Source organism: Choloepus didactylus, chromosome 12, assembly GCF_015220235.1.
Source record: "Choloepus didactylus isolate mChoDid1 chromosome 12, mChoDid1.pri, whole genome shotgun sequence".
NCBI classification, from domain to species: domain Eukaryota; kingdom Metazoa; phylum Chordata; class Mammalia; order Pilosa; family Megalonychidae; genus Choloepus; species Choloepus didactylus.
The window spans coordinates 71,728,193-71,751,911 of record NC_051318.1 but is presented as its reverse complement, the minus strand read 5'-3'; the positions used below and the strand labels follow the sequence as shown (position 1 = coordinate 71,751,911).

Here is a 23,719-nt window from a genome sequence, read left to right as displayed (position 1 = left end):
ACTATATGAAGATACTGTGAATAATTGATTGTACACTGTGGATGATTGTATGGAATGTGCCTATATCTAAATAAAATTGCAAGGAAAAAAATGAAATTCCATCAGATATCATCAGACTCTAAGACTCAGTAAATTGCACCTTTATGCCACTATGCAATGCATTTTCTGGTTTACAAATATAGAAAGGTTATAATAATTGTTTTTTTAAAACAGTAATTCAAGAGTCAGGCAAGATTACAATTGGACCAAAAAAAAAATCTTCATTTAGTTGAAAACTTATTTTAAAAGTTAAATCTTTTTTACAATAAAAATTAAAAAGACAAAACTTAGCATGCACACACATACACACGCACACAAACCACTTAAGAAATAAAAAAGTTTCCAAGAGTTGTGAATAAATAAAATTCTAAACTTCAATATAATAAATGCCTAGTAACATGACATTATGAAACGGAACAATGGAGTGAGTAATTTATATTATCTTATTTTCATATAATCAAATATTAGCTATATGATATATATTTTTATTCTTAACTATTAGTATTCTCATCTGGAAATTAGGGATGATAATAGTGTGTATCTCCTCTTGCACAGAGGTAAAATTAAATGTGATAATTCATGTGTAGTACTTAATAGCATGCTTGGCATATAGTAAAATTTCAATAAAAGTAAGCATTAATTTTATTATTATTGTTATTTTTATTATCTTTTTGAACTATGTTGGGAATTCCCAACCATTTAAAAAAACTCTCAATGCTCTGAAAACCTGGAACAGAAAAAAACTGTTATATTAAACAATAACTGATTTCCCCATGTGCTTTAAATCCTAGATAGACGGAATATTAATTTTCAGATTGATGTAAATAAGTCTAAGTGTCTTCTGTAAAAATTAGCAATATATATAATTTTTTTGTTTGTTTGTTTAAAATGACATAGGGCAGACAAGGCATATAAATGGCTTGTTTCAGAAGGCTTCAATTTGTAACTGTGTGCTACTTTGAGAAGTAAAACCAGTTGAGGACTAAAGAACCCCCTCAGGAGGAATTTACCTACATATTAATAAAATTGTGGCAGTTAAGAGCTTAAAAACAATTTTTCTGTAAGTTATAATAATAGATTGTGATGAAACTCAGAATTGTAATAAAATGATTATTTCACCCCTAGATTATTAAGTACTTGCTTTGAGTATATAATTTTTAGGTTAATAAAATAATTGGATCCTCACCCTGAAGTAGAATTTGAAATAATAATATTCCCATTCTATACATGAAAAAAAAAAAAAAAAAAACATTTTCTGATGTGTCAAGGCCCTCACAATTTGAAGTGATAGATCTAAGGCAACTATTTATGACTCATTACATAAGAAAACCTACTCAAATTGAAATTTTATATTATATAATTATAAGAGTTACAATTTATTGAGTCCTAAATATGTGCCAACAATTGTGCTGTAGACATATACTGAAATCTACATCAAGAAGCTTGCATTCTAATTGTGTTTATTAACCTGGTATAAAATCTCAAATTTCATAGACCTTTGTTTTTCATCTTTTAAACTATATAATTAAAAATGATGTCAAATTGAAGATGATTTCCCAACAGAAGCAAGTAGATGACCTGTAATAACATGTCGATTTTATTACCTGTGCTGAATACATAGCAGATTCATGATGATGGCCACAAATGAGTCTGATTCAATACTCCCACTCTAAGCTGATGATATATGGTAATTATATTATGTTACTATGATACTTAGGCTCTATAATTTAGTAGAAAAGAAAAACTAAAAGAAAAAGAAGTGTCTGCATATTTCACGGGCAAAATATGTCTAGTTTTTTCTTTTGAAATTATGGCAATACAATTTGATGACTTACTAGATATTACTATAATGCAACACGAAGTGCTGTTTAAAACCTTGGGCTCTAGATTTTGACTGACCATGGTTTAAATCTTGATCTTAAAATTTCCATTTGAACTTGTGCAAGTTTTAAAACCTCTATAAGCTTCAATTGCCTTAACTGAAAAGTTGTGATGATATTACTCATAAAACTAATCTGACAACTTGGTTGGCAGGTTAAGTGAGATTTATGTTAAAAACAATCTGTCCTGCCTCCGGGTCCCCTCACCATTGCCGATGCCATGGAGGCCGCAGTGGCGGCAGAAGTTGAAAATGACAGTGACAGCTACAGCAATTGTGGGACCCTGTGCTTCATGGACAAAGGCCTGTGAAGACCTCTAATTATTTTTCCTGAGAAAGACTTCATATCAAAAGGAGACACCTAAGTGACTTCTGAAAGTGACTTTGGAAACAGAAGAGGAGGCAATAGAAAAATTTCTCAAAGTTCAAAAATCCCATAGTAATCCAAAACTACTCAAACTTTTAAGCACCACAGTAAAAACAGCACTTTTGTAAGTGGTAATCATAAAATGAAACAACCTTATCTTAGAGATTTATATATAAGATCATTTTCTTCTAACTCTAATACATTAGAAGAATCAGAAGACTGAAGTAATCAAAGTAGACCCAAGTAACTCAGAAGATGCCATGAAACCCATACTTTGTTTTTTGAACAACTAGATCAAGAAAGAGAAAAGAGATGGCAAACTGAACAAATGAAAAGAAAATTATTGATTATATTGATGAACTGCATAACCATGCAAAAGAGGAAAAAGATATTCATAGCTTGGCTCTACTTACCACTACTTACTACTTTCAACTTTCTTCTTACTACTTTACCATAGGAAAGAACTTGAAACAAGGGAATTTTTTAATGATGCTGAGTTCCAGAATGCCTTAGTTCAAGGAATAGCCAAAGAAAAGAGGAAACGTGTAAGATATAAAAGAATATCAAGAAAAATTGGTATATTAAACCAGCAGTATATGAATTAATGAATTAATTTTTAATTCATTTTTATTGAGATATATTCACATACCATGCAGTCATACAAAACAAAGCATACATTCAGTTGTTTACAGTACCATTATATAGTTGTGCATTCATCACCAAAATTAATTTTTGACATTTTCATTACCAAACACACAAAAATAATAATAAAAATGAAAGTGAAAAAGAGCAATTAAAGTAAAACAGAACACTGGGTGCCTTTTTTGTTTGTTTGTTTGTTTCTTCGTTTTTTCCTTCCCCCATTTTTCTACTCATCCATCCACAAAACTAGACAAAGGGGAGTGTGGTCCATATGGCTTTCCCAATCACATTGTCACCCCTCATAAGCTACATTTTTATACAATCGTCTTCTACATTCATGGGTTCTAGGTTGTAGTTTGATAGTTTCAGGTATTTACTGCTAGCCATTCCAATTCATTAGAACCTAAAAAGGGTTGTCTGTATTGTTCATAAGAGTGCCCACCAGAGTGACCTCTTGGCTCCTTTTGGAATCTCTCTACCACCGAAGTTTATTTCATTTCCTTTCATATCCCCCTTTTGGTCAAGAAGATGTTCTCCATCCCACAGTGCTGGGTCTTGATTCCTCCCCAGGAGTCATATTCCATGTTGCCAGGAAGATTCACTCTCCTGGGTGTCAGATCCCACGTAGGTGGGAGGGCAGTGATTTCACCTGCCAAGTTGGCTTAGCTAGAGAGAGAGGGTCAGTTCTGAGCAACAAAGAGGCATTTGGAAGGAGGATCTTAGGCACAATTATAGGGAGGCCTAGTTTCTCCTTTGCAGCAACAGTATTCCCAACGGCAAGTCCTGTGGTAGAGGGCTCATCCCATCAAACCACCAGTCCCCTATGTCTGTGAGCAACCATCGAGGTGGGGAAGCCCAACACCCCTCCATTCTCCACCAGCTCCTCAAGGGGGCTCTGCATATTTTTTTCGTTTTGTTGTTTTTTTTTTAATTAACTCCTTTTTTTAATCAACTACATCAAAAACCAAAAAATTAAAAAAAAACAATAAAAATACATTTCAAACAAACCAACACAAGGGTGTAAGAAAAAGACAACTAACTTAAGATTACTTTAAGATTCCAACATGTTCCTACTCTACCCCAAGAAAATAACCTAACATAGCAACATTTCTGTGAACTTGTTCCTACCATACCCATCAGAAATTAACAGACCATAGTCATTCCTGGGCATTCCCAGAATGTTAAATTTACCCATGATAGCTTATCTGTTCTTATTGGGTTATCATTCCCCCTTCCTTAATTGCTCTGTATCGCTAGTTTCCCTACATTCTACATTATAAACTATTTGTTTTACATTCTTCAGTGTTCACATTAGTGGTAGAATTTAATATTTCTCTTTTTGTTCCTGGCTTATTTTGCTCAGCATTAAGTCTTCAAGGTTCATTCATGTTGTCATGTTTCATGACATCTTTCCTTCTTACTACTGCATAGTATTCCATCGTGTGTGTATACCACATTTTATTTATCCACTCATCTGTTGAAGGACATTTGGGTTGTTTCCATCTCTTGGCATTTGTGAATAATGCTGCTATGAACATTGGCATGCAGATATCTGTTCGCATCACTGCTTTCAGATCTTCTGGGTATATACCGAGAAGTTCAATCGCTGAATCGAAAGGTAACTCTATATCTAGTTTTCTAAGGAAGTGCCAGACTGACTTCCAGAGTGGCTGAACCATTATACAGTCCCACCAACAATGAATAAGAGTTCCTATTTCTCCACATCCTCTCCAGCATTTGTAGTTTCCTGTTTATTTAATGGTGGCCATTCTAATTGGTGTGAGATGGTATCTCATTGTGGTCTTAATTTGCGACTCTCTAATAGCTAGTGAAGCTGAACATTTTTTCATGTGTTTCTTGGCCATTTGTATTTCCTCTTCAGAGAACTGTCTTTTCATATCTTTTGCCCATTTTATAATTGAGCTGTCTGTACTATTGTCATTGAGTTGGAGGATTTCTTTATATATGCAAGATATTACTCTTTTGTCAGATATATGGTTTCCAAAATTTTTCCCATTGAGTTGGCTGCCTCTTCACCTTTTTGACAAATTCCTTTGAGGTACAGAAAGTTCTAAGCTTGGGGAGTTCCCATTTATCTATTTTTTCTTATGTTGCTTGTGCTTTGGGTATAAGGTCTAGGAAGTGGCTGCCTAATACAAGGTCTTGAAGATGTTTCCCTACATTATCTTCTAGGAGTTTTATGGTACTTTCTTTTATATTGAGATCTTTGATCCACTTTGAGTTAATTTTTGTGTAGGGTGTGAGGTAGGGGTCCTCTTTCATTCTTTTGGATAAGGATATCCAACTCTCTCAGCCCCATTTGTTGAAAAGACTGTTATGTCCCAGTTCACTGGCTTTGGGGGCCTTATCAAAGATCAGTCAGCCATAGATCTGGGGGTCTATCTCCGAATTCTCAATTCAATTCCATTGATTGATATGTCTATCTTTGTGCCAGTACCATACTGTCTTGACAATTGTGGCTTTATAATGAGTTTCAAAGTCAGGGAGTGTAAGTCCTCCCACTTCGTTTTTCTTTTTTAGAGTCTTTTTAGCAATTTGAGGCATCTTCCCTTTCCAAATAAATTTGATAACTAGCTTTTCCAAGTCTGCAAGTAGGCTGTTGGAATTTTGATTTGGATTGAAATGAATCTGTAGATGAGTTTGGGTAGAATTGACATCTTAAGGACATTTAACCTTCCTATCCATGAACATGGAATGATTTTCCATCTTTCAAGGTCCCCTTCTATTTCTTTTACTAGAGTTATGTAGTTTTCTTTGTATACATCTTTTACACCTTTGCTTAAGTTTATTCCTAGGTACTTGATTTTTTCAGTTGCTATTGAAAATGGTATCTTTTTCTTGAGTGTCTCTTCAGTTTGTTCATTTCTAGCATGTAGAAACATTACTGACTTATGTGCATTAATGTTGTATCCGCTATTTTGCTGAATTTGTTTATTAGCTCTATAGGTGTATTGTCGATTTCTCAGGGTTTTCCAGATATAAGATCATATCATCTGCAAACAATGACAGTTTTACTTCTTCCTTTCCAATTTGGGTGCCTTTTATCTCTTTGTTTTGCTGGATTGCCCTGGGTAGCACTTCCAGCACAATGTTGAATAACAGTGGTGACAGCGAGCATCCTTGTCTTGTTCCTGATATTAGAGGGAAGGCTTTCAGTCTCTCACCATTGAGTACGATGCTGGGTGTGGGTTTTTCATATATGCTCTTTATCATATTGACAAAGTTTCCTTCAATTCCTACCTTTTGAAGTGTTTTTATCAAAAAGGGGTGCTGGATTTTGTCAAATGCTTTTTCAGCATCTATTGAGATGATCATTTGATTTTTCTCTTTTGATTTGTTAATATATTGTATTACATTGATTGATTTTCTTATGTTGAACCGTCCTTGCATGCCTGGAATGAACCCCACTTGGTCATGGTGTATGATTTTTTTAATGTGTCTTTGGATTTGATTTGCAAGTGTTTTGTTGAGAATTTTTGCATCTATATTCATTAAGAAGATAGGCCTGTAGCTTTCCTCTTTTGTAGCATCTTTGCCTGGTTTTGGTATTAGATTGATATTAGCTTTATAAAATGAGTTAGGTAGTGTTCCATTTTCCTTGATGTTTTGAAAGAATTTAAGTAAGATTGGTGTCAAGTGTGAATTCTTTTTGGAATTTTGGTAGAATTCCCCTGTGAAGCCATCTGGCCCTGGGCATTTATTTGTGGGAAGCTTTTTGATGACTGATTGGACCTCTCTGCTTGTGATTGGTTGGTTGAGGTCTTTTATTTCTTCTCTTGTCAGTCTAGGTTGTTCATATGTTTCCAGGAAATTGTCCATTTCCTCTGCATTATCCAGTTTTTTGGCATACAGTTGTTCATAGTATCCTCTTATAATTTTTTAAATTTCTTCAGGATCTGCAGTAATGTCACCTTTCTCATTCATTATTTTGTTAATATGGGTCTTCTCTCTTTTTGATTTTGTCAGTCTAGCTAGGGGCTTGTCAATCTTGTTGATCTTCTCAGAGAACCAATTTTTGGTGTTATTTATCCTCTCTCTCTCTTTTTTTTTGTTCTCTTCGTCATTTATTTCTGCTTTAATCCTTGTTATTTCTTTTCTTCTACTCAGTTTAGGATTGGTTTGCTGTTCATTTTCTAGCTTCTTCAGTTGATCCATTAGTTCTTTGATTTTAGTTCTTTCATCCTTTTTAATGTATCTGTTTAGTGCTATAAATTTCCCCCTCAGTACTGCTTTTGCTGCATCCCATAGGTTTTGGTATGTTGTGTTCTCATTTTCATTCATCTCTACATATTTAGCAACTTCTCTTCCTATTTCTTCTTTAACCTACTGATTGTTTAGGAGTGTGTTATTTAACCTCAAGGTATTTGTGAATTTTCTAAGTCTCTGTTGGTTATTGACCTCTAATGGTGTTCCATTGTGGTCAGAGATTGTGCTTTGAATAATTTCAATTTTTTAAAATTTATCGAGGCTTGTTTTATATCCCAGCATATATGATCTATTCTGGAGAAAGTTCCGTGAGTACCAGAGAAGAATATGTATCCTGGTAATTTGGGATGTAATGTTCTATATATGTCTGTTAAATCCAATTCATTTATCAGATTGTTTTGGTTTTCAGTTTCCTTATTGGTCTTCTGTCTAGTTGATCTATCTATAGGAGAGAATGATTTGTTGAAGTCTCCCACAATTATTCTGGAAACATCAATTGCTTCCTTTAGTTTTGCCAGTGTTTGTCTCATGTATTTTGTGGCACCTTGATTAGGTGCATAAAGATTTATGATTGTTATTTCTTCTTTTTGAATTGCCCCTTTTATTAGTATGTAGTGGCCTTCTTTGTCTCTTGTAACATCCTTGCATTTAAAGTCTATTTTATCTGAAATTAATATTGCTATTCCTGCTTTCTTTTGGCTGTAGCTTGCATGAAATATTTTTTTCCATCCTTTCACTTTCAGTTTCTTTGTGTCCCTGTGTCTAAGATGAGTCTCTTGTGTGCAACATATTGATGGTTCATTTTTTTGAATCCATTCTGCCAATCTATATCTTTTGATGGGGAGTTTAATCCATTTACATTCAACATTATTACTGTGAAGGCATTTCTTGAATGAGCCGTCTTATCCTTTGCTTTATGTTTGTCAGATATATTTTTTCCCTCTGTCTGTTAATGTCCTTTAGCATTCGCAAACTGAATGTCTTTAGTACTGAACCTTTCTCCGTCTCTCTTTCCTTTCTTTGTTTCTCTGTATGTGGGGCTCCCTTAAGTATCTCAAGTAGGGCAGGTCTCTTGTTAGCAAATTCTCTCAGCATTTGTTTGTTTGTGAAAAATTTAAGCTCTCCCTCAAATTTGAAGGAGAGTTTTGCTGGATAAAGTATTCTTGGTTGGCAGTTTTTCTCTCTCAGAATTTTAAATATGTCATTCCACTGCCTTCTCACCTCCATGATGGCTGCTGAGTAGTCACTACTTAGTCTTATGCTGTTTCCTTTGTATGTGGTGAATTGCTTTCCTTTTGCTGCTTTCAGAACTTGTTCCTTCTCTTCAGTATTTAACAGTCTGATCAGAATATGTCTCAGAGTGGGTTTATTTGGATTTATTCTATTTGGAGTTCGCTGGGCAGTTATGATTTGTGTATTTATGATGTTTAGAAGATTTGGGAAGTTTTCCCCAACAATTTCTTTGAATACTCTTCCTAGACCTTTACCCTTCTCTTCTCCTTCTGTAACACCAATGAGTCTTGTATTTCAATGTTTTATATTATCTGTCATATCCCTGAGGTCCTTTTCGATTTATTCAATTTTTTCCCCATTCTTTCTTTTGTTCTTTCATTTTACATTCTGTCATCCTCTAGGTCACTGATTTGCCATTCAGCTTCCTCTAGTCTTGTACTATGAGTATCCAGAATCTTTTTAATTTGGTCAACACTGTCTTTTATTTCCATAAGATCATCTATTTTTTTTATTTACTCTTGCAATTTCTTCTGTATGCTCTTCTGGGGTCTTCTTCATGTCCATTATATCCTGTGTCATGCTCTTCTTCATGTTATTTATATCCTGTGCCATGCTCTCATTGTCTGTCTTTAGTTCATTGGTTAATTGCTCCAAGTACTGTGTCTCATCTGATCTTTTGATTTGGGTGTTTGGGGTTGGGTTATCCATATTGTCTGGTTTTTTCATATGCTTTAAAATTTTCTGTTGTTTTTGGCCTCTTGGCATTTGCTTAACTTGATACGGTTCTTTTAGGATATGTAGACTGATTCAAAGCCTTATCTCTAATTTGTCAGATCTGCAGCTTCTTTGGGTACATTTTCTCTAACCAGCAGGTGGCGTCCGTGAGCCACCTATTCCCCTCAAGCCAGTTCTCCCCCAATTTGTCTTTGTGGTGAGTGGATGTGTGAGTCTTTTTGGGTCCAATTGGTGCACCAAGCTTGCTTGTTTAGTTGGTGTTGTCCACCATGCATATGGGTAGTGTGTCTGAGCAGTTAGGGAGGGGGAGTTCCTTTAATAATGAAATTTCCCAAGTGTTCCTGGAGATTTAAAGCTGTTTCAATAGTCCAATGCTTCAGTTTAGTCTTGCCACAGTTTGTCTCTGCTGCTGACCCACAAGTCCTTGGTATTGGCTTATGGTCCCTAGGACTTGCGAGAGGGTCCCTCTTCCAAGCCGTGCACTCCTAGGTCCTCTGCTGAGAGACGACTGTGCTATGTCACAGGTGAGCACCATCTGCCAAGGGAGGTTCTGGGCTGCAGGGCTGTGTAGGGGAATTCCCAGTCTGCTGAAAGGATGGCTGAATGGGGCATGTTAATTTCCCCCTTGTCACACAGCTCTGCCTTCCCAGTTCCAGGACAATTAGCTGAGGGTACAGGAAAGGCTATTGTCCACGTGCAATATAGTGGTGTATGCATGTGTTGTTGGAAACACTTCCGGTCACACTGGGTTGTTTGGGGCAGTTCTGGGCTGTGGCACTAGCCCTGAGCCAGAGCATTCCCAGCCCACAGGGAAGATGGCTGCAAGGGGGCGCCCCTCTTCTCTTTGGAAGTTGTGATGTTTAGCAAATTTTCTCAGCCACTGGTCTTACTGCTTTATGTCTCAGAGCTCTCTTAGCTCTGCTCTTGTCTGGGCCCAAATTGCAAGTCTTTGAGGCTTTTTGTAATGGGCTTCTTAGAATAATTGTTTTAGAAAAAGAGAAGAAGGTTAAAAAAAAGGGTCCTCCTTGCAGATCCAATGGGCTATTGAAATGCTAAGAGGCAAGGAGATTAGGGCCATTAAGGAAGAATCAAGAAAGCAGAGAAACTGGCTCTTCAACCAAGGAAATTCACCCTCTGGATTTGCATATGAGCTTGACTCTGTTTGAGCTCTGCCCTTCTCCGTTCTATTTTCATCAGAACTCCAAAAAGTCTCTGTTTTTATTTTTGGGTTTTTTTTTTTTCCCACTGTTTTTGCTAGCCCTATCTCTTCTCTGCCAGACTGACTGCTCCCAGGTTCTCTGGTGTCTGGTCTCAGTCTATCTATGTTTGGAGTTTACATCAGCAGCCTGAGTTTTCAATAAGAGACACAACTGCAGTTCTCACTCCTCATTTCCAACACTGACGGCCCCTCCTCCCACAGGACTGAGCCTGGCAGGGAGGGGCATGGATCCCCTGGCCATGAGAACTTACAGATTTTGCTGATCTCAGCGGTTCCACCCATTTGTGAGTGTTGTATGAAGTATGCCCAAAGTCAAATTGCCTCTGGTGTCTGGTCCAAGCAGTTCCTGGCTTTCTACCTACTGCCCTGGAAGAGTAACTAAAACCTACAGCTCACCACTCTGCCATCTTTCCCTGCCTCCAGCAGTATATTAATTTAGAAGATGAATTCCATGTTGCTTTTACTATTAAAGCTGGAAGATTTAAAGATGTTAAAGACAGTTTTGATATTGTTGTAACTGAGTTAGCAAAGAGCAAACATGCTTCTTATTTGGACTCAATGAAAAGAAAATGAGTCTTCCTCTTTAGTTAAAGATCTGACATGTATGGTGAAGGAACGAAAAAAACTTGCAGAAATTTCCAAATTGAAACAGGAAACAGCAGCAAATTTATAGTGTTTACAGGAAAGAGATGAACACATTAAGACAATTACAAGAGCAGATCACTGAGATATAAAAATGTGCTCAAGAACAACTGGAGGGAAAATCTTCACAAATGGATGACTTAATGGAGAAATTGGAAAGGCATGATTAAAGAAAAGAACAACTAAAACAACAGTTGAAAGAAAAGGAAATAGAACTTGAAGAAATTTGAAAATGTTACAGTACACTTAACCAGATATGGCATGATAAACGAGAACTTCTACGTAATCTTGAAATGCAAGTAAAAGAAGTGAAAGAAAAATTTGAAAACAAGGAAAGGAAACTTAAAGAGGAAAAAGACAAAAGAATTGAATTACAAAAGGATGCACTAGAGAAACTTCATAGTATGGAAGATACCTTTAAAAAACAAGTTGATGCAATTGTTGAAGCTCATCAAGCTGAAATACTGCAACTGGCAAGTGAATAGCAGATATATGTTGATTCTGCAAATGAAAAGGTTTATCAAGTTGAAGAAGAAATGCATGAGCTTCTGGAAGAAACCTGCAAGAACAAAAGTCAATAGAAGAAAAAATTAAACAACTCTCTTTTGCTCTAAATGAAATTCAGCAAGAATTGTGATGATTCTGAGAAAGAAATTCATTGAAATAGACTTGCAAACCTATTGTAAAAATGATTAAATATTGTAACAGTAATAACTTCTATGACTTTGAAATGTCTCTTTCTACATATTTCATTCTGAATGTATTTTTTAAACCTTTGATGATATATTTAATTGTATATACAGATTTGTATAATAAATTGTTAATAATTGTGTATATTAAATAAATAACAAATAACAAGAAAAAATCTCTCCCAAGTACAGAATAAGGACTTATTAAATTTTAGCCACTATCATTTCATCATGATTATCATTATTGTCATCATCATTATTTAGTAAGGGACAATAGTCATTTCTACCCAATTTTCTTAGCAGAGAAAGAAAGGTCTTTCTGCAGTTAAAGAATTAGCTATTGCTTGCGAAAATAGAATAATAACTGATAAAGTATGAAAATATTTTATAAAGTTGGTCTAAACTGTTCATTGCTTCCTTCAAATAGGTATATCTGCTGCTAAAAATCACTTTTTTTCCATGAGATCAGTACTTATTTTTCTCTTTGGAATCTCTAATAGTAATTGTATTTTTCCAATGTTTTTCCCAAGACTTGAGGTACTTACTCTGGTTTGTATTTATATATCTACATCTATATCTATAATATCTGCTAATTAAAATAAAATTGTTGCCTGCATTGGGTATTGCTGGGAGGGACCCCTTTCCAAGAAAAGCTTTTCCAGAAGACTAAAACAATTGATTGCACAAGCTTTTTTAGAAAATAGGTTACACTCTATATAAATGCAAATGAGCAACACTTGGTGATAAAACTAGTTTTGGGCACAGAAAGGTGGCTTATCAGATTGGGCAAGCATACCATGCTCATCAATGTATATCTGCTCCCTACTTTGTAAGACCCTACTATGTAAAATGGAAACTTAATATCAGCCAACCAGAATATTTCCTCATTTGCTTCCATATTCACCCAATATGAGTTTCCCTCTTCCACTACTTGACAAATCTCCCCTCTACTTTCTGAATAAGATGATGCCACATTCATAAATTGTTCAATAAAGCTGTGAGTTCCTAAATTGCATGAACATTTTTTCCTTTACTATATCTGTATCCAAATTTATATTCTAGGTATTTATCTATTTCTCTATCTCTTTTTCTACCTTGAGCATGGTATGATTGTATCGCCATTATAGATTGCAAGCTCTTTGAAGACAGAATGTCATTTTTATAAAAGCACAATTCTTGTGGATAGCAATTACTCAGTGTTTTCTGACATAATTGTAATAAACTATTTCCTGAATTGTATAGAATCATAAAGATTTTAACAACCCATAAAGCATGTAATGGATTTTTGGAAAAGGGAGCCAAAGTGTACATGTTGACATTGTTAAATAATACATGTGGACCCAAGATGGAGTAGCTTATATTAAACCTCACTTCAGCAAACCAAATTTTTGCTTAGTTCCTGTTTCTTGTAGCACTGGGCTTCCCAGAATCAGAAACCTAAGGCCATTCAATTACAGTCCTCCAGATTCAGTTTGGTGTTAGCCAAATAAGGATAAATATCTTGATGCAGCCAGTAGAGTCATTTATACTTCTAGCTTCCTTGTTGACTGTGGAAGTCTTACTATAGAACCCTGCCCTTTGTAGCTCTCAAAGGAGCTCCTCTCTGTTTCTTGGATGAGATGCTGCCCAATTCATAAACTGGTCAATAAAGCTGTGAGATCCAAAATTTCATGTTGTTAAAAGTTTTTCTGTTTTCATTATTAAAATACAGAAGCTAAAGATCGAGTGGCATATTCTAAGTTTGCAAACTTTGGATTATCTATATTTTCAGTAATGTATCATAAAAATATAATCCTTATAATGTGTTGGCAAAATATTTCAAACTTATTTCTCCTGGGTTATATGTGTAAGGCATGCTGGGGTGAAAGCAAACTAAAGCAAAACAGCCTTTCAACAATTTAATGACAATATAAAGGTCATGGGAATAGCACTGAATGTGACAAAAATACTTCACAAGATTTGCTGGTATTATTTTCATTGTCTGACTAACATTTCTATCACCCTCTTTATTACTAAAAATTCCTCAGGCTGATCACACTGAGAAATTGGTAGAAATCTCCCACAATACAATACCTTCTTGAGGAAAAAGGGTGAAAAATCCCTAAGAAAATACTTAGATTTAATTTATTTCATCTTATTTTGACTTCTGCTTTAGTCAGCTGTGTTTGTGCCTCATCACTCAGAGAACTTTCACATAACATCCTAAATGAGGCTAAATGATACAAGAGATAGACATTCAAAGTTATAGCTTTCTTTTTCTCAGAATCTTAATAATAATTATATAAATTTAAAAATTTGCCTGTTAGAACCCAGCTTAGCCCCAAGACTGAAGAACACACCAGGCATGGAGTTAGACATAAGTTTAATTAGGACTCATGAACAGGAGATGGTTCTATGGTGGCGGCTGGCTGGGGAAACTGGAAGTTAGTACTCCACAAAGAGCAGAGGGCACCAGGGTGCAGTTTATAAGGGTTGGGATTCCACAGGGTGTGAGAACAGAGTTTCGGCAGGGTCTTGTGACACAGGGGTTTGGAAGTTTGTTATCAACAGTAATCATGGGAGGGGAGTTTTTTTTAATGCAATTTTATTGAGATATATTCAAATACCATCCAGTCATCCAAAGTGTACAATCAGTTTTTTACAGTATCATCATATAGTTTTGCATTCATCACTGCAATCAATTTTTTGAACATTTTCATTACTCCAAAAAATAAAAATAAAAATAATAAAAATGAAAATGAAAGTAAAAGAGAACACCCAAAACAACTCATAATCCACCCCCCCCATTATTCATTTACTATTTCTCCCCATTTTTCCTATTCACCTGTCCATACACTGGATTAAGGGAGTGTGAGCCACAGGTTTTCACAATCACACAGTCACACCATACAAGATATATTGGTATATGATTGTGCTGGTTTGAATGTATTGTGTCCCCCAAATGCCATTATCTTTGTGGTTTTGTGGGGCAGAAGTTTTGGTGCTGGTTGGATTTGCTTGGAGTGTGCCCCACCCAGCTGTAGGTAATGATTCTGATGAGATGTTCCCATGGAGGCATGGCCCCGCCCATTCAGGGTGGGCCTTGATCGGTGGAGCTATATAAATGAGCTGACTCGAGGGGAGGAGACAGAGTGCAGCTGGGAGTGATGTTTTGAAGAGGAGCAAGCTTGCTAGAGAGGAGCGTCCTGGGAGAAAGCCGTTTTGAGGCCAGAGCTTTGGAGCAGACGCCAGCTGCCTTCCCAGCTAACAGAGGTTTTCTGGACGCCATTGGCCATCCTCCGGTGAAGGTACCCGATTGCTGATGTGTTGCCTTGGATGCTTTGTGGTCTTAAGACTGTAACTGTGCAGTGAAATAAACCCCCGTTTTATAAAAGCCTATCCATCTCTGGTGTTTTGCATTCTGCAGCATTAGCAAACTAAAACAATGATCATCTTCAAGAATCAAGGATAGTAGATTGCAGTTCAACAGTTTCAGATATTTCCGTTATTTTTCTAATAGACTGAAACTATAAAGAGTTATCTATATAATGCATAAATATAACCTCCAGAATGACCTTTCAACTCCATTTGAAATCTCTCAGCCGCTGAAGCTTTATTTATTTATGTTTTTTTTTTCACTTCTCTTCCCCTTTTTGGTCAGGAAGGCTTTCTCAATCCCATGATGCCAGGTCCAGGCTCATCCCTGGGAGTCATGTCCCATGTTGCCAGTGAGATTTGCACCTCTGGGTGTCGTGTCCCACCTAGAGGGAGGGCAGTGGGTTTACCTGCTGAGTGGGCCTAGAGAGAGGGGCCACATCTGAGCAACAAAAGAGGTTCTCTGGGGGGTGACTCTTAGGCACAATTATAAGTAGGCTTAGCCTCTTCTTTGCAGTAACAAGCTTCATAAGGGCAAGCCCCAAGATCAAGGGCTAAGCCTACTACAATGGTAGTTTACAATGCTTGCGAGAATATCAGGAATTCCCCAGGTGGGGAAGTTTATTATTTCCACATTTTTCCACAGGCCCTCAAGGGGGCTTTGCAAATACTTTTTATTCTTTGCCCAGATTACTCTGTGATGTATCAGGGTTTCATGCTAACCTGTACATACTAACCAAATCTCACCCTAGGAGGGGAGACTTAATGCTTTGTGTACAGTACCATTTGTACATTCTTTCCCCTTCCCAGGGAGGTCAGATGACCTTTAACATCTGTCCCAGTCAAGTTGGTGGCTACATGCAATAGCAATTTCAAAAAGTTATTTGGCCCAGATTTGGTAACAAATAGTGGACACTGATGGTTTGTCAAATAATTCTGTCAAGGAAGCAAATGTATCTTATACACAAACTCCCTGCCACCAGTAGAACTACTGACCAGTTATTTATCAAAAGAAAAGTTAAAAAAAATAAATAAACATCTTGGGAGTTTCTCTAACTGTACTTAGCAGTGAATCTCTTCTGACTTCCCCATTCATTCCATATTATCCAGAAATGGCACTCAGATAATAATGCTTATATAAGATTATTTATTTGCTTAAACTGATAAAAGCCTTATGAATCTATTGAACAACATATTTTAGAGCTGGGAAATTATTTAAAATCTTTTCCTCTTATTTTTAAACAAGGAAATTTGGCATCAGTGTACAAAAGAAGAGATCTACAAATAAATTCTCATTTTTAAGAGCTATTCTTTATACTTCAATACACATTGTTATGTGCATGGGTGGAATCTTCAACTTTCTAATATATTCATCTTCCTTTCATTCACTTAGTTAACTTAAACGCTACTGACTGCAACAAGGGGCCAATCATATGTAAACATCAGAATGCTTACACTCAGCATGTCTTTGAATGTTATAGATTGAAGTCACAGTCTGTTAAATTACCTAGTCATCTATAATCAATCATAAAATCACATTTTAAATGTCCTAACGGCTTAAATTTTTATGTTTTTACTAATAAAGTTTGACTTTTTTCTAGAAAGAATCAAAAAAGAATCTTTTGATGTGTTAAACACATCAAAAAGAATCTTAAAGAACAAATTTAAAAATTTTCCTCTCCCCAGTTGGATAAACACTGTATATTAAGACACCAGGGAAGATTGTTCATAGGGCCTTCGGAGATTATCTCTCTTGTGGCAAAACACTCAAAATCTGGACCTGGTAGCTTCCCGCTTTTTTGCTTCCTGTACCACAAGAGTTAGGGTTGACTCAAAAGGAGAATAGCAAGCTATGAAGGTGGAGATTAAGCGCTAGGTTCATTACTTCAAGTTGGAAATTGAAATTTCAAGTTATATGAATGTAAGTTGTTCTGAAGACTTCTTTTAGGGGAATTTTCCTATCAATACACTTGATGAAGTCCTTAATTCATCAAATTAGAAAATAAAAAAAATTAAATAATGAAAGAAATGAATTCCTTAATAAAGAGTATAAGAATACACCAAAAACATAAATAAAGGAAGGGAGTCCTTGTGGCTCGATAATATAAAAGAGCATTTCATAGATTAAATCCAGATGTTTCACTGACTCATATCAATTTTTCCTTAAAGAATCAAACCACAGTTGTTATATCAATAGCATTTGAAAAAAAAATGTGAATGTTAATGCTGATAGAGATTTTAAATGTTTATGGTTCTGCACACAACGAATATAGAAAGAAAATGTATTTAAAGTGCTTTCTAGCCTTTAATAGTCCTTTACAGATTATAATATAGGTGGATTGTTATGAAACAGAGACTATAAAAAACTGTAAATATTCCTAGTTATCACATTTCTTTTAAAAAGAAAGTCCAAAGGTAATTTCATGCATACCTGTCTATAAATAAGCTTGCTAATAACTTCACACATTTTTAAACCTTTATTTGTCAAGGTAAGATAGACTGTGATTCAGTAACAAATAAACCTTAAACTATCAGTGGCTTCAGAGAACAAAGGTTTATATATGATTTATGAAAAGTCCAATGTGACACTCCAGGACAGCTCTCTTTCAGTAAGTGAGTCAAGGAACTCGATATAGAAGTATACACATGTGGGTTTTTGGTAAACTCTAAATATCTCTACCATATGTTTAGGTTATAAAAGCACATGGCTTAAGGTGGTAAATTTTTATTACTAATCGTGGAAGTTCAAGTACACATGTATTGATTTACATATCCAGCTAGTGAGTGTTATTGAGTGTTTACTGTGTGTTAGAGACTTGCTAGGCACATAAAATGCTGAGCAAAACAGAATTTTCATCTACTCTAAGGAAGCTAACCATATGGTGTATGTTTTGGGGCAAAAGAGTCATCAGAACTGGTCAGCAGATATGCAGATTCATGGGTAATGTAATTGTCTATTGTATGCCACAGAGGTTTTGTGATGGCTTGTTATACAACATTGTTGTGGCCACAGATAACTGAGATAGTAATGATTTCCAAACAAAATTATGAGATCTATATGCGTAGTATGCCTTTAACAGCAATATTATATGCTGCAATTTTTATTCCCCCAAACATATTTTCAAATATTGAGTAAAGAACATGTGATCAAAAACTATTACTGATTGATTATTTGATTTGATGGCAGAAATTCTGTTACAAGTTTTCCCCCAATTTCCAGGATTAAAATTGTTTGTTCAATGTTTTGGTCTTTCGTGATTCACAGTGCCTAGAATAAGTTTCTAAAAATGTTTTTAAAAAGAATACATTAATGAATACATACATACCTTTACCTATTGTGTCTCTATCTATTGCAGTTAATTGTATACATCATAGTGTCCTCCACTTTCCCTCTCTTTAATTGCCATTCAGAAACTGTTTTTTAATAAATAACTGAAATAATAAATAGCAGTATGAAAAGAGCATGAGAAAAAAATTATCTGACTCTTTAACTTTATATTGGATATAATATGGTGCTGAAAGATGAAGTCAGCTAACAAAGATACTTATGAATGGGAGTCAAATTATCCTAGGAAAAGAGAACTTATTTTAACAACGAGTTAAAAAAAAAAAAAAAAAGGAGACAAGATCTAGAGCTTTATTTGTTTGTTTCTGTAATTGTTTGCCCTGTCCACTGCCTGTAGAATTACAATGGCGTCAGGGTTAGGTCTTATTTCAGGTCAACTTCAGAAAGCAGAATAGACATAGTATGCTGGATGGTAAATGAAGAGTTTAAAATAAGGAAGAATAAACATTGGTTCTTAATGTTGCTCCTAGATCTCTCCCTTAACTGTATATTGAGTCAAATTTGTTCACTTTGTTCTTTTTGTCACCATTTATATTAGTTTATTTTTTGTGCTACTATTCAGGCTTCTGCTTATTGCTCTACAAATAAAAAGTACATCTTTCAAGTTTATGGACACTGAAAGCAACTCATGAGTTGTGTGGCACAGAAGAATTATTCAGACAGTGTAGTGTCATCTCTCTTCTCAAATATATGTAGCTTACATCTTTAATAAAAACTTGTATTCTATGAAATAGTCAGTATCTAATTTTTATAACATAATGAAAAAACCAAAGTAATATATGGAGTTGGGAAGGCAGAAGCAGTCTAGAGAACTCACTTGGAGTCAACAGCATTGTGGCCAGACACCTGTTTTGGGTAGGGGAAGGCAAAGGGAAATAATATGGGACTTAGAGTCCCAAGGGTGACTAGTAGAGAAACATTGTAAAAACATTTTCCTATGTTAAGGGTCATATCATCCTGCTGATACATGACATTTGGATGTTAGTAATGTGCTCCTGAAAAGTTAAAAGCAAATATATTGACTAAATTAAAAATCATTCTTTTTTGGTATATAGTTTATCTTTCTAAAATAGTGCATTTATTAAAATACACACATACATATAAAATTTTTCTTTTGTTTTGATTTCATTTTGAAAAGTGAAAATTTTAACTTAATTTTTTTCATTTACATATATGTCACAGACATGCTTTCAAGTCAGTATATATAAGATATAAATTTAATTCATCTTTAATAGTCCATAATTTTCTATAAAAGGCATGCCTTATAATTTATTCAACCATGTTTTTCTATACTTGGCTATCAGCAGTGTTACTAGATCTTTTTTATTAATTGTAGTGCATGCCCATATCTTTCAATTATTGATACTTTCATATATTATGAAAAAAATCACAGAAGCAAATGCTGCTTCCGAAGGTACATATATTTTAAATTTTAGTAAATATTGTTGGATTACTTTCTAAAACATCATAATTTACATTAATTTAAGAAGAGTATAAGAATATGTCTCCATACTTTTCAGTGGGACAAGTGAGAAATATTTCATTGCTGATTTAATTTGTAGTTTCCTGACTTCTAGTAATATTGAATGTCTTACGATATGTTTATTGTCCATTTCCATATTCTGTTCTGTGAAGTATTTGTTCATATTCTTTACATTTTTCAATTGTTTTTTTTAACCTATTATAGCAGCTGCTTGCATTAATTTAAAATTGCTCTTTGTGTGTTTCTGTCATATACACTAATAATGTTTTCTTCCATTGGGATATCAATGTATTTTTATATTTTTTACTGTCTCTTTTATAATATGGAAGCTTTCATTTAAATTTAGTCTGTTTTTTGAGACTTTTCCTTTATAGGTTTTTGGTTGTGTCTCCTACTTATCTGGAAGAATAATCTAGGGGCTATTAATTTATGAATGTTTATACTTCTGTCAAAAATAAGTGAGTCTTTAAGTGGTATTATCCCTTTGCTGTCTCAAGATGGTAGCTAAAACTTTACATTTGTTGCTTCTTGTGTTTAAATGAGTTTTGAGTTATAGTACCAAAAGCTGAAATTGCCTAGCACCCAGATATTTACCTCAAATGTTATGTGATTATGTTTTGTTGTGTGAAATACCATCATATTAGACTGAGAGAGATTCTCCTGTTGGCATTGAAGAAATAGTCAGCAATGTGAGGGGGGCAAGTGCTTTGGAACTGAGGGAGGCTTCTTGAGCTGAGCATGACATCCAGCCAAAAACAGCCAGCCAAAAAACCGGACCTCAGTTCTGCAACTTCAAGGACCGAGATTCTACCAACAGGGGTGGGGCAAGGTGATGCACTGGTGAGGTGTGGAATTTAGTCTCTCCTCTAGGGCAGCTGGAATTGCCCAGAAACTGTATGAAACAGGGTTTTCAGGGTCTCCAGTGACCAGTCACACATTGTACAAAAGTTTGGAATGAATGGCAAAGCTGAGATTGCAGTGAAATCTGTAAGTTCCCCTGGCCAGGGGTCTGGTGCCCCTCTGTTCTAGTTTGCTAATGCTGCCAGAATGCAAAACACCAGAGATGGATTGACTTTTATAAAAGGGGTTTATTTGGTTACACAGTTACAGTCTTAAGGCCAGAAAGTGTCCATCAGCAATTGGGTACCTTCACTGGAGGATGGCCAATGGTATCCGGAAAACTCTGTTAACTGGGAAGTCACATGGCTGGCATCTGCTCCAAAGTTCTGGTTTCAAAATGGCTTTCTCCCAGGATGTTTCTCTCTAGGCTGCAGTTCCTCCAAAAATGTCACTCTTAGTTGCACTTGGGGTATTTGTCCTCTCTTAGCTCCTCCGGAGCAAGAGTCTGCTTTCAACAGCCATCTTCAAACTGTCTCTCATCTGCAGCTCCTGTGCTTTCTTCAAAGTGTCCCTCTTGGCTGTAGCTCCCCTTTAAAACGTCACTCACAGCTGCACTGAGTTCCTGCTGTCCATCAGCTCATTTATATGGCTCCAGTGACTCAACTTAGACCCACCTCGAATGGGTGGAGCAACACCTCCATGGAAATTATCTAATCAGAGTCATCACCCACAGCTGGGTGGGGCACATTCCAAAGAAACACTCAAAGAATTACGATCTAATTAACACTGATAGGGTCTGCCCACACAAGATTACATCAAAGATATTGGCATTTGGGGGACACAATATATTCAAACTGGTACACCCTCCCTGCCCAGACCTCATGGACTGTCTTGCAGCTGGCTCCATGAAAGGAAAAAAAAAAAAAAAAAAAAAAAAAAAACACAACAATCTGCTGGGAGCAGGAAGAGGGGCTCAACTCAGCCTCAACTGCAAATTAATTAACAAATTGATTAATTAATTTTGGAGCTGGGGGTGCTAGAGAAAGGCTGGACTCTGAGAAGGGGGGCACATAAAAGCAGGCACCCATTCTCTGGCTCTAAAAATGCTTTTTTTTTCCCCCTTCCTTTTGTCCCTTCTCATTTCTCACTGATTCCTTATCTTTTTACACTTCAATAGCCCACAGCCAGGGCAGAATTAAAGCTGTTGGAGAGTAATTATCCAGATAAAAGCCCAAAGCACATCTTTAAATACTCTATTCTGACACTGACAAAACTTCCAGGCTGGGGAAAGGCTTTAAAAAGGTACTTGTTTATTTATTTTTTTTTCTGTTTTCTTTTTTCTTTTCTTTTTTTTTAAAGTAACATTTGTGGCTCAAAAATTTGAAGTAATGTATGTGGCTATTTTATATCAGACAGCCCAAGTTGAAGGTCTAGGCTAGTCTTGGGGGAAGACAGACTACCCAGAACTTCTTTGAATTCCAGATTCATTTCTGAAGAAAGTATCCATTCCAGTCTTTAATTGGCAACTCAGGCTGACCAAGGAATTAAGCTGGAGTTGCCCCAAGGAGGAGAGGGGGGAAGGGAATAGTGCCCCTGGGAGATAGCTGGAGTTCCTATGATTGGGAGAGTGGAGGGAGGTCCAGCTCAATTGACAGCCCTCTTTCTGTGAACTCAGACCAATCACCACCTGCTGGATGGCATAGGAAAAGTACCGAATCTAGAGGCCTCACAGGAGGGTCTCATTCTCAGAGAAACTCCATACCTTCTTCCTAAGACCTAGGCCTCTCTAGACTGGGAAAACCTGACTGTGGTTGACCATAACTGAGTAGACCCTGTCACAAAAGGGCTACACAGAGGGAAGGCAAGAAACAGAAAAATAAGAGGTGAAAAATTCTGATCAACTAAATAGAACCTAAGTTAGATGTCTAGAATAAGTTGAACTGAACACCAAAGGTCAGAGAACAAAGCCAAATAACAAGAAGACCATAGGTAAAATAGTTATAATGAGCTCCAGAATAAACTAATCAAGAAAATCAGATGCCTAAACAACTTAAGATAATGAGACATATTAGGAAACATGAAAATATGGACCAGCCAAAAGAACAATGTAATAGTTCAACTGAGATACAGGAGTTCAGGCAATAAATGCTAAATCAATTCAATGAACTGAGGGAAGAAATAATTAAAGATGTTCAAACAAATTTCCTAAATTAATTTCAGTGAGCTAAGGGAAGATATGGCAAGAGATGAAGGATATAAGGAAGACACTGGATGATCATAAAGAAGAATTCATAAACTTGAAAAAACAAATGGCAGAACTTATGGGAATGAAAGGCACAATGGAGGAGATGAAAAAAACAAAATGGGGGGATACAACAGTAGGTTTGAACAGTCAGAAGAAAGGATCAGTGAACTGGAAGACAAAATATTTGAATTCACACACACAAAAGAACAGATGGTGAAAAGACTGAAAAAATATGAGCAGGATCTTAGGAAACTGAGAGACAACATGAAGCACATGAATATATGCGTTATGGGTATCCCAGTAGGAGAGGAGAGGGGAAAAGGGGCAGAAAGAATAATAGAAGAAATATTCACTGAAAATTTCCCAACTCTTATGAAAGACAGAAAATTACGGATTCAAGAGGTAGAGTATATCACAAACAGAGTAGATCCCAGTAGACCTACTCCAAGACACTTAACTGATCCAATTGTCCAATGTCAAAGACAAAGAGAGAACTCTATAAGCAGCAAGAGAAAAACAATCCATCACACCATCACATACTCGGAAAGTTTGATAAGGCTATGTACAGATTTATCTGCAGAAACCATGGAGGTGAGAAGACAGTGGTATATGATATATTTCAGATACTGAAGAAGAAAAATTACCAACCAAGAATTCTGTATCTGGTAAAACAGTTCTTCAAAAATGAGGGAGAGATTAAAATATTTTCAAACAGACACTCAGAGAGTTTGGGAATACGAGACCAGTCCTGCAAAAGATACTAAAGGGAGGGCTAGAGG

At 35.9% G+C, this 23,719-nt stretch overlaps 1 pseudogene; it reads left to right on the top strand.

Annotated features, from left to right (window-relative positions):
* Positions 1–2,139: 2,139 nt before the first annotated feature.
* Positions 2,140–11,620, top strand: LOC119506878 (annotated as a pseudogene).
* Positions 11,621–23,719: the final 12,099 nt, after the last annotated feature.